Raw genomic sequence first — 7,017 nt, 5'->3', positions numbered from 1 at the left:
TGGCTGGACCGGAAATCGAACCCGGGACCCCTGCATCTCTAGTCAGGTGCTCTACCGACTGAGCTACCCAGGCCGATATCCACAGCCCAAACCATTAGAGTACGATTTTCCCAAAGAAGTTACGTGTATTTTGATTTTCAAGAGTACGATTTTTCCGCAGAAACTACGTTTATTTTGATTTTCAAGTGTACGATTTTTCCACAGAAACTACGTTTATTTTGATTTTCAAGTGTACGATTCTTCCACAGAAACTACATGTACGTGTAGTTTGATTTTCAAGTGTGCGATTTTTTCACAGAAACTATGTGTATTTTGATTTTCATGTGTACGATTCTTCCACAGAAACCACGTGTATTTTGATTTTCATGTGTACGATTTTTCCACAGAAACTGCGTGTAAATTGATTTTCAAGTGTACGATTCTTCCACAGAAACTACGTGTATTTTGATTTTCAAGTGTACGATTTTTCCACAGAAACTGCGTGTATATTGATTTTCAAGAGTACGATTTTTCCACAGAAACTACGTGTATTTTGGTTTTCATATGTACGATGGAAGAATTCGCTCCAGGCGTCAGACAGCACCAAGGGAATAAGCCTTTTTCACACCTTTTGCCTTCTGTAGGGGTATTCATTTAAATGGCTACCCTGCCTAATGAGAAGAAATAACAACTTACGTCTTAAAAATAATATGATTTTCGATCAATTGCAAAGTAAAAAAGTTCACTTTGCAGCTACAAACAACGCCGTTAAAACGGGGTAGGGGGTCTCGCACTCCTTTAAAAAAAACTCTCAAAAATGTTCTTTTGAAACAAAATAAATTCTTTGGTCATTTATTAGAAGTATAGCTGCTACAGAACTGTAGCTATCTGGTTGAGAAATTTCGGACAGACAAACCAGAGAGCTACGGATCCAAGCGTTGTAAATTAAAATCTTCGATATACAGCGCCGCTTTTTTGTCACACGCTTCAAGTATTGTTTCTTGTAGTACATGTATATGCTTCCCCCGCCAAAACCTCTTACCCATACGCAGCTATGTTAAGGCTTCCCGAAGCTTAAAAATGCTTTTAAAACATAATATGCATTGCGAGGTCGGTTTTGATTTTAATTTGTAAGCTATACATGTACTTAAGTACAGCCAATTTATATAAAGGGTTATATAGAGGCTATATACGAACATATTTGCTATAATATCACATGACTCCGCAGATCACGTGACGGTTATTTATAATTTTTTGAAGTGTTTCACATAAACCTCTTTGGCGCAGCCTTTTAACACATTTATTATAAACATTTGTTATATGAATCATCGTATTCTTGTGTACCAGAATTGTGCGTGGGAAAAGTCATAGTATTACTTGAGTAAAAAATATTTCGCAAGAAGTTCAACTTACCGACACATTTGAGGGTGTTTTCCACTCAACATTGTAATCTGTATTAAAACAAAGCCATCACACATTTATCAGTTAGAGAACAAACTCCTCTTACAGGTTTGCACAAAAGATACCAGATTAATCCTCATTAATCGTCTGCGCCAGACTCTTTTATACACATAAGAAATTCTACCTCTAATCAAGGGTATAATACAGAGTACATTTCAAAAGTATAAATTTTTTGTTGGCATTTTGAACACGCATAATTTCGATCAAGGGTAATTAAATTAAGTATTTCAAAATATTCAGACATAGAAGATATAAAAATACAATTCAGACGTATGAGTTTTGCAACAGCGTTCTTATATTTTACATGCGATTTGAAATAAGGTGTAAAGCTTATGACACTCTCCCCGTCATAACAACTTGCAGTGACTTGACGTCATTCTCCATTATGACGTCGTGGTTTTGTTTTAACGTCCCTCTCGAGAATTTTTTCACTCATATGGAGACGCCACCACTTGCCGGTGGAGAGCTGCAAATTTTGACCTATACTCGGCACTTAGGGTCATAGAGCAGTGAGGGATCTTTTTCGTGCCAGCATCTACTGCGACACGGGACCTCGGTTTATACGGTCTCATGCGGTCTCCACGTCCCCCAGTGGGATCCTTACTCCGCGACTCTAGAGCGAACGCTCTAATCACTGCGCCACGCGGGCGACTCCATCCTCACAATGTCAAGGTTTTGTGATTTCGGAACTCCACACAAACCCTTGACATAAGTCGCTATTTAAAAGTTGGGTTTGTGATTACACATGACGTAATTGGTGATTATAAACTAACCAATGGGATTTTTCAAATCCGTCGTTTTCAAATGGCCCAACTCCAGAGCATATCTTTTATGATTGTTAGGACGACGATTTTCCAAAAGTTAATCCCCAATGTTTCATGTAATGTAACTAGTCACAAATCCTACAATATCGACACTTTCCATTTTAAAGACGAGTCATAGTTTACAAAACGTACCTACAGTAAAAACTGTTTTCTGATTGGTTCCAGTCCTAGACCAGGAACAAATGAAATAGTAGCTTTCTAGCCCAACTTTTAAATAGCGACTTATGTCAAGGGTTTGTGAGGATGGGGCGACTCATACATTGGTAGTTCAGAGAAGTGAAGGCACAGAGTGCACTGCGCTATTCTATGGGAAGCATTAACGTACGTGATACCATATTTACCTTTCAACGATTCTAAACAATCTTATGTTGCATTGGAATGTCAGTTAAAAAAATGGCATTACAACATCCGGGGGGGGGGGGGGGTATGCCAAAATACGCCATCGAATAAAATACAGCTGCTGAGAATAATGTTTATCTATTTATGGGGGGGGGGGCAACTATCATCTATCTGTCGTTTATAAAAGATAAATATGTATTTAAAAAAGAGATTATATATATCGAACACGGGTGTGTAAATTTCTAGGCATGATCTTAGCATCTCAGCATGGTCCCAGCATGCAAATGCCTTTCCTTTGGGGGGGGGGGGGTATCATCTAAATATTGTCTATAAAAGAAGACAATATGAATATAAAAAGAAAAATTTGATATATATACACGAGCGTGTAAATTTTCTAGGATTTATTTTGAATCATACATTCCAAGGCCACCTATTTCTCTTCGGAACCCCAACAGTAAAAAAATAAATGAATAAAAAGATTAGGGGTAAAATATATGGATAATTTACAGACTTACAGATTTGGGGAATGTATATAATACAAGATATAATACTAGAAGTCTGCGAAAAAAAAGCGGTGCCCTAAATTGAAGGTTTTTACAATGCTTGGATCAATCTCCTATGCAGAGTTGTCGTTCGTTCCTCTCTCATACATGTTATTCCACCACATTTCAAGTTGAAGTCCACACCTTGTATTCTTGACTATTTCTTCCAAACTTTTTATTTACAAACAACTCTACAGTGCCTTGATATCTAAAATCTGAAACATAATCCTCCTACGTTTTTATGTTCTTCACCCTACAACTTTAGTCCTGCTAGACACGTCGTTACTGGTGATGTGAATATATACATGTAGTTAATAATGAGGACCGTAAATCACTTATTTCAAAATTTTGGGAACCCCAATCTTTCAAATAGCGTCAACATTTCATAAATATACATGTAATTATGAATTTCGTCAAAGAATACGACAGGCGATGGGTTAAACATGAGAAATAAGACCTTGGCACTTTGTTAGAATGGATTAAAGTAGCAGTAGATGTTGAAATCTGGCATTAAACAGTTGAGGGGCAATATAAAAACCATCTATGCTTCTTTCTTCAAAAATTCAGAAGTAAAAAAAGAATTAAATCAATTACAAGATCAATATGTACTGGTTCCATGCAGCTCACAAAGCAGTTAACAACATTGTCTTTGTTCGCAAGGCCCTCAAAAGTTTATTATACGAGTAATTGTGTTTTAGAGGAACTTAAATTTAATTCTGCAATTGGTAATCTTGCTTATACTCATAATTCCCTTTCTAAGGAGGAAATTCTTCAAAATAAAAGGTCAATTTTAAATATTTTTAATATTTCCAACAATCAGTTGAATTTGATTTACCATATCTATACTGAATTCCCAAAAGACGTAGAAATTTATCTTCATTAACTTCACTGAAAACGAAACTTCAGGAGTACTGTTATACATATTCAAGAAGTGGTGTTAATAAGAGATGGATCCTCAAAAACTCCCAAGAACTTTTAGAAAATTTAAAATCACAAAACAAAAATCAATAGCATTAAACCGAACGACATTTCAACACTTTATAAAATTATACAATCATTTACCACAATAAATTAAAGTCCATGCTTTTTTAGCTCTACTGGTCAGAGACCAGAAGAGCTTATGAGATAGTAAGTTGTCCGTCGTCCGTCTGTCTGTCCGTCTGTCTGTAAACAATTTTTCAAAATGCTACTCCTCCTACAGTTTAAGTCTGATTTCACTATAACTTGGCACACAAGTAGACTACACTAAGATACATAATTCTGTGTATCGGTTTTTGATTTCGATGAACGGTGTTGCCATGGTTACTAAAAATAGAAATTTCTGTGAAATACATTCAAAATGCTACTCCTCCTACAGTTTTGGTCTGATTTCAGTATAACTTGGCACACAAGTAGACTACACTTAGATACATTATTCTGTGTATTGGGTTTTGATTTCGATGAACGGTGTTGCCATGGTTACTAAAAATAGAAATTTCTGTGAAATACTTTCAAAACGCTACTCCTCTTACAGTTTTGGTCTGATTTCAATATAACTTGGCATACAAGTAGATTGCACTGAGATACATATTTCTGTATATCTATTTTTTGATTTTGGTGAAGTGTTGCCATAGTTACAAAAAAAATTTGAAATTTCTTTTATATACTTTCAAAACATTACTTGGTCTGATTTTAATATAAACATGGCATGCAAGTAGACTACACTGAGATACATAATTGTCTTTATTGTTTTTTGATTTTGATGAATGACGTTTCCATGGTAACTAAAATCGAAATTTCTCTAAAATTCCTTTAAAAGGCTACTCCATCTACAGTTTTAGTCTGATTGCAATTCAGAGAGTAAAACAAGGCTTATTATTTATTTATTGCTGTTGCAAAGTTTCAAGTCCAAGTGCTACTTTTCTCTTCCTTTGTTATAAGTATAAACCAGTAGAGCTACAGTCTCGACAGAGACTTCTGGTTTAAAAATAAAAATGGAACTTCTAAATATACATACCTTGTCAGTGGTCATGTCAAATTATTATGTTAAAAAAATGATTGTACACGCAAGTACTCCGAAGTTGATATTAAAAAGATGCCTGAGATTCTGATTGACAATATCTGGTATGTAATATGTAGTTTTTGGAGTTCAAGTCTTCTAAGAATCTTTTAGAATTCCAATTGGTACTAATTGCAACCCGTTATTAGCAGACCTATTTTGTATTCGATATATATGAAGCAGAATTTATATATAAAAAAAACAATGAAAAAAAGAGAAATCTCTTGCTGTAAACTTTGACATTTAGATATATCGACAACGTTTTCTCAATTAATAATATTCATTTTCTTTCCTACTTTAATTCAATATAACATTGAACTCGAAATAAAAGACACCACAGAGTCTGGCACATCTGTTTCATATTTCGATATTTTACTATTGAAAGACATCAATTTTAATTAACAATAAAACTTTATGATAAAGGTGGTCACTCTCTACCATCGGCTCATACATTCAGAGAGTAACGAACGACAACTCTGCATGGGAGATTGAAAGGTGATGACAACTTTTCTATCGTCAACTTCACTTACATATGTAGCAATATACATGTACCACTATCACCTGCTTATGAATTTAATATCTACTAGTTGATTCAATATGCAAGAGCATGTTCTACGTACGAACAATTTCTGAAACGACACAAGCTATTGTTAAATAAGTTGAAGATACAAGAATTTCAACAGTTTCGTCTAAAGTAAACATTTCGCAAATTCTATGGTCGATAAAATGACCTTGTTAGCAAATACAATCTATCGTTAAGTCGAATGTTGACTGAAGTTTTTCGTACAAATTGCTAGGCCATTATTTTCACACTGAATTGTTTACGTTTTTCCGTGTTGTGACCGCTCGACAGGAGATGCTTTAGTGCTCCTCCACGGCACTTGATGCCACCTCTGATGTTTTCAGAGGTTCTTGTTTACTCTGCTCCCATTTTATATAGTCGAATTGTTGACTGAAGTTTTTCATACCAATTGTTAGGCCATTATTTTCACACTGAATTGTTTACGTTTTGTTTAGCTTGATTACTGTTCGTTATCTTCATATTTCATGTAATTAAGTGCCGATTATAGGGAGTGTACCTGTATCTGTACCTCTTGCTTTGTCTGTCTGAATTTTTTCAGCCAGAGAGCTGCAATTTCGCAACTATTCTAAGTAATGCTGCTAAATTTTGCTTAAATTCAATATGCGAAAAAAAAATTCCAGCAGCAGAACTAACCAAAATGGTATTCATTTATATATATATAAAAAAAAATTCTAGTTTAGACCCTACGTATACCCAGAACCCTCGTTTCAAGAACTGGCGACAGCCCTGACATTTGCATTGTGTTTTGTAATACATATATCGCTTTGGACGAAGGTTATGAGACGTTAAAAATGAAATGTAAGAGTTCGTCAAGCAAAGGCACAGTTGCCTTAGGGAATGAATAAATGGGGCTCATCTCGAACGAAAACAAGATGTGTTTGTGAAACACTGATGCCCCCGTATGGCAGGTTATGGCGAAAGTTAAAGTTTCTCAAATGCAGGTCAAACTCCAAGGTCAAGAGATAAAATATGTTGTTACCAATAGGACTTGAGTCAGTGCATATATCTGGTAAATACGAAAGCCCAAGCCAAGGTTATTTTTTTTTGTAAAAGTAGGTCAAACTCAAAGGTCAAAATTAATGTTACGCAGGGGAAGAACTTGTCATAAGAAATACACTGCAATGCATAATAGCATCAACTGTTCAAAAGTTATAGCGATGGTTGAAGTTTTTCAAAAGAAGGTCAAACTCCAAGGTCGAGGTCAAAAGGTCAGAATTGTTGGTTACCAAAGGAAGCTCTTGTCACAAGGAA

At 35.3% G+C, this 7,017-nt stretch overlaps 1 non-coding gene across 1 annotated transcript; it reads right to left on the bottom strand.

Moving 5' to 3' along the window:
- On the bottom strand, window positions 1–74 carry Trnas-aga (transfer RNA serine (anticodon AGA)). Its single transcript has one exon. It is a non-coding gene; the product is annotated as a tRNA-Ser (tRNA).
- Window positions 75–7,017: the final 6,943 nt, after the last annotated feature.

The sequence above is a fragment of the Saccostrea echinata genome, unplaced genomic scaffold (assembly GCF_033153115.1).
Source record: "Saccostrea echinata isolate AGI-Se365-2 ecotype Australia unplaced genomic scaffold, CSIRO_AGI_Sech_v1 ptg000002l, whole genome shotgun sequence".
Taxonomy (NCBI): domain Eukaryota; kingdom Metazoa; phylum Mollusca; class Bivalvia; order Ostreida; family Ostreidae; genus Saccostrea; species Saccostrea echinata.
Note: the sequence above shows the minus strand (reverse complement) of the source record. Positions and strands in the feature narration are given on the sequence as shown.